Source organism: Gossypium raimondii, chromosome 10 (genome assembly GCF_025698545.1).
Source record: "Gossypium raimondii isolate GPD5lz chromosome 10, ASM2569854v1, whole genome shotgun sequence".
NCBI classification, from domain to species: Eukaryota; Viridiplantae; Streptophyta; class Magnoliopsida; order Malvales; family Malvaceae; genus Gossypium; species Gossypium raimondii.
The window spans coordinates 24,407,486-24,413,076 of NC_068574.1; the positions used below are offsets into that span (position 1 = coordinate 24,407,486).

General features: G+C 28.7%; 1 long non-coding RNA gene across 1 annotated transcript; it reads left to right on the forward strand.

Moving 5' to 3' along the window:
• Positions 1–3,036: 3,036 nt before the first annotated feature.
• Positions 3,037–3,749, forward strand: LOC128033677 (uncharacterized). The gene is made up of 2 exons (XR_008189664.1): positions 3,037–3,273; positions 3,383–3,749. It is a non-coding gene; the product is annotated as an uncharacterized LOC128033677 (long non-coding RNA).
• Positions 3,750–5,591: the final 1,842 nt, after the last annotated feature.

Genomic DNA, 5,591 nt, shown 5'->3' on the forward strand with positions numbered 1-5,591 from the left:
TTAGAATACAAGTCCCATGTTACTATTATATCATCCATGTAAACAAGGATAAAAAAATTTCCAGCAGAGTTTTTCTTAAAATATAATGATGGATCCACCTTCGAAGTTTAAAATTGCAAATCTCAAGTTAGATAGCCATAGAGTTTCTCAAACTAGGCATTTGGGGCCTGTTTGAGCCTATAAGGAGCTTTAGTTAACTTGCATGCCAATAGAGAACCATCACGACCACGAACCTGAAATCCAAGTGGCTTTTCATAAAAATCTCTTTAGCTAGAACGTCGTTTAGAAAGACATTGTTTACATCTACTACCAGAAGCAACCAAGGCCAGGACAGTTCAAACGGTATTGGCCTTCACAACTGGACTAAACATTTCGTGATAATCTGGCCCTGGTGCCTGAGAATATACTTGTGCAACCAATCAAACCTTGTTGTGAAGAATAGTATCATCTACATTTTTCTTAATCTTGAATAGCCATTTACAACCTACGAGTGATCTATCCGGGGGAATTAGCACCAACTCCCATGTCTTATTACAAATTAGAGCATTAAGCTCATCATGAACTGTCCCTTGCCAAGGTGGAATGCCCATAGCTTCACGAATAATTGTTGGAGTGGCAGAGCTTACGATAGCCACATATGCTTTCAGTTTGAAAATCCCAACCTCACTCCTTATGACCATTGGATGAGTATTACCAACTACAGGCTGAGGGGCCAAGATGGAATTAGAGACCTGTGGTGTACTAGGAAAAGAATCACTATTACAAGTAGAGGAAGCTACATCAGCAAGCCTCAAACTTTTAGTATGACTAGAACCAACATCAAATTGTGAAGATACTATATCATCAATATTGGAGGCCACTTGAACTATTGAGGTGGGACCAGACACGAGAGCCAGAACTGGAAGAGTAGTAACCGAAGGGGGACTTTCTGAAGGAATAGTGGAAGCTGATAGTATGAACTTGACATTGAGATAATAGTTCAATAGAAGCTTAACAAATTGTAACTATTTGTAACAAAATCATAACCAGCTAAGCTAACTAATTCAACTGATTCCATCTTCAATATTTTGCAACTGCTCTGTAGTTGCTAATAAAGACAATTGCTTAATTTAATTAATTCCTCCCTTTTCCTTTAATTAATTGAAACAATGATTAAATCTTCTTTTCTTAAGGATTTGGCAATTACAAGACTCAATTATGCAACATATCGAGTAAAATTCTCACTTCTCACTTCAAACGCTTCCATTTAAATTTAGTCAACATATATTATGTCATTTGAAATGGTTCAGGCTTAAGACGTGGAACTGGTCAAATCATATTATAGATTCACAATATATGTGTGGAAAACCAGATCTCATTTCATAGGAAAAAGGAAAGCAGAGACGTGGAAACGAATTTTCAAATTGTTCAGATTAAAAAAAAAAAAAACCTTAAAATATAATGAAAATTTTCAACTTGTTTAGTTTAAATAATATGATATAATTTTTTACCAATATTTTCAGTTTTCGAGCTTTTAAGGTGTTTTGGCTAATTCGTCAACTATTCATTCTACAAATGAAAGCTCAACTGGTAAAAAGATTTTTTTGATATTTTTATAATATTTTTATAATATTTATATTTCTAATATCTTTATAATTTTTATGAAAAAAATGAAAGATTAAATCTAGAGTTCTCATATGTTTTTCAGTTAATTTTAACCATCAATATGGTAAAAGACGAAAACAGTTAACAAATGAACTTAAATGATTTTTAGATTAACAACAAAAACTCAATTGATTTTAAATTAAGTTGAAATGCTGATTTTTTTTGGCTTAAAAGCTTTTTAAATTTATCACACAAACTTTTTTTAATAATATTTTTAATGAGGTGTTAAGGAAGTGATGTTATGTGATTATTTAGATGAAGTATTTTAAATTTTAAAGATTTAAAAATGTTAGTATTTTGTCGATTGAGTCTTAGTTTAGTTGGTATTAGTAATTTTGGCAGCGTTAAAACACATTTATCCTCATATTTAAAGGTTGCGGAAGAGTTATGGGTAATTCTATACATTGTATCAAAACAAAATGTTAACATTTTAGAATCCATTAATTCAAAATGTTTGCAATTATAATTATTTTAAGAAAAATTAGATTATTAGAATTTTACAAATTTAAAATAATTATATAAAATATCCAATATGGATATCATTAGATTAAAACTTATGAATACTTTTAATAAAATAAAATTTTATAATACATTATAAGTACATAAAAATGATTTTTAAAGTTTAAGTTTTTTAGCCTTTGTGGAATTTGGTAAGAGAAATTGAGCTAGTGAAATCCTCTCTTAAAAGTACTCATAATTTTAGAAGATTTTAATATTTTTACCTAAATAAGTAAATTCGATTTTAAAATTTTAAAACCTTGATACAAATTTTTGCAATGTGGTACTTATGTTGTTTTTGTCCAATGTGGTACCTATATTTTACAAAATTTATACACTTTGGTACCTAAAGGTAATATGTTAATTTTTAGCATTTAATTCAAGCCTTAGGATTGATTTGATGAAATTCATAAGTAACTAATACTATTAGCAATTAACTTTCATCAAATAAACTTTAAAACCGAATTAAATGATCACATCCATCATATTTTATTTGACAAATTAAACTAATTTATAATTAACACTAAATTTATTTTATTATCAAAATCATGAAAATTCAAACCTAAGAATATTAGTAATTAACTTTAATAAAACAACCATAAAACTTGAATTAAACACTAAAAAGTTAACCTCGTTACCTTTGGGTACCAACATGTATAACTTTTATGAAATATATGTACCAAATTAGATAAAAAATAACATAAGTACCATATTAGAAAAAAGTTTCAAACTTAAGTACCAAATAATATATTAAACCTTGATCAAATAATAAACTTTTGTGGTTGATTTTGGAAACAAATAAATAATTAAGGAAAACAAGACTAATAAATTTTCATGGAGGATTGTCAAAATAACAATAATAAACAAATTCGATCAAACTTATGGAATCTTATTTAGCAAGGGTAAGCAGTCAATTGATAGATTAAAGGATAGAGTTCCAAAGTGATGTTTCTCCTCCAAAATAATCACAACCAAGTCTGATTAATTCCTCCCATTATCTTCACCACAGAAAACCAGTTTTTCACCAACCAAACATGGCCTACAAGATATCCCTCATGCTTTGTATACTACTCATACTGCTATCATTCTCACTACTCTTTCCTCCTTCAACCACAAACACTCCTGTAACCGGTAAGTCGAATTGAAACTATATACAAAAGTTATTCTTAATTGCTTATATTTATGATCTCTTCCTGATTTTCTTTTGAATTTTTATTTGTTTTGGGGGTTATAATTGTAGTTAAGAAGAGAAGAGAAGTGGTACATAGAAATCTAGGAGGAGGAAAACCAACTCCATGTCCTGAACATGATCCTGCTTGTCATGCAGGAGGTGGTAATCCTCCTGTGAATTAAGTACTGCCCTCATCCTTCACGCTGTATATTGCCAGAAGCTAGGAAATCGCATTAACAGGGCACCCGAATTCATGATAACTTGAGATTTTTTATTCTTATGTTTTTCATATTTCAAATCCTGCTTAAAAGGTTTTATATATTTTAAATAAATTTAGTAAGTCAAAATTTTATAAGATGTGTATTTTGATATATTCATGCATTTGTATTATGTGTCAAACATTTTAAATAAATTTAATCGTTATGAGCTTTAGAAACTTCAACCTTAATATTTATGTGTTCAATTACCCTCCAAATAAGCCTTTTGGATTATGTGCCACTAATCTACTATATATACTCCTGAGGTTAATAATTAAACAAGTTTGTTATATCTCCCGTAAAGGTAAATTATTAAAATCATAACTTTTCTTTGTCTCAAGTTATATTTTAACAATTTATGTTTGAAATGTTATATTTTAGTCTCTTATGTTATCGTGTTGTAACATTTTAACCACTGAGCATTAGTTGTCGTTAATAGTGCAACGGTAAGCTGACATGGCACGTTAAATCGTCATTCCAAACAAAAATTTTAGGTTAAATTATATAATTGGTCCTTATATTTTTTTGTTATAAGCAATTTAATTTTTTCTTTTATTTTGCTGAACTTTCCTTCTTTTTTTATTTTCATTTTCCGTTCTCTTCTCCTTCTCCATCTGTTTTCCTCCCTTCTCCATTTCTTTTAACACAACTTTTTTTATGTTTTCCATTTGTTAAAACTAGTCCTTATACTTTTTTTGAACAATTTAATTCTTTTTCTTTTACTTCTTTCATTTTCCTTTTCTTCTTCTCCTTTATTTTCTCTCTTCTCATATTCTTCAATGTAGAAACACGATTTTTGTCCACCAAATAAACTAGGTCCTTGTTTCTTTTACATGATTCCTAAATTGGATTACATTGAAAATTGAATATCAATCATTCTTAACCAAATATCAATTTGAATGTAACCTAATTTTGAAACTAAAATTGGATTAATCAAATCTTGATTTGTGTCGAAACCACTTTTTAAAAACAAAAATTAGTTGTCGACTTAAAAATAAAAATTTGAGTCGCCACCAATCTTTTATTGAAGTGTGATTGGATCACCTAAAAACGATTTTGGTCTATGAGTTTTAGAAAAACGGGTTCGGGAGTTACTTACGTACGAAGAAGGATTAGCACCCTCGTAACGCCCAAAATTGGTACCAAATTAATTATTTAATATCTTAAGGTCGAATGATTGAAAATTCGAGAAGAAATTTAAAAATATGATCCTTTTTTATTGATGCCAATTTTAAAAATAACACTTGGAGGAAAAATTTTGAATGAATGTAGAAAAGATTTCCTCATCTCAAGGTGACAAAGTGTCGTATCCCGTAAGTTAGGATACGGCATTTTAATCCTTGAGAATAAGCTAAACCTCAAAAAATTTATCAAAATTTCATATTTGAAATCTGAAAACGTTTGGTCACCTTAGTTCAATGAGAAAATCGAAAACCCCGTAAGTTAGGGCACGGTTCCTCGAAGTTCCAAAGATGACATAGGGTTTGCTTTTAATTTTATTTTGAAAACTAACAAATTGGGTTGTTTTGGTTCAACGAGAAAATCGAAACCCTATAAGTTAGGGCACGATTTTTCGAATATCTGAAATACGAAATATTGCCTTATTTTTTTAAAATAATACTAGTACAAAAAATAACGGTATATAGAAATAAACGGCATGTTAATGGCAATACTACCGATTCATAACGAGGGAACAATAATATAAATATTGATAATGAAAATAACCATAACAGTAATGATAATAACCATTATAATACTCTAAGTTTTTAAGGAAGCATAGCAGAGTAATCAATAAGTAAATAATGAAGCAAAATGACATTAATGAAGACAATAATATAAAAACAAGTATACTAAAAATAAAATACTAAGTAGATAAACAGATATAAAACTAATATAAATTTGATTAAAATTGAAGATAAATATTCATAAAAATAACTAAATAGGTAATGAAAATAAAAATGACATTAATAAGGGTAAAAATTAAAATGAACAAATTAAGTAAGAAAATATTAAGTAAATAA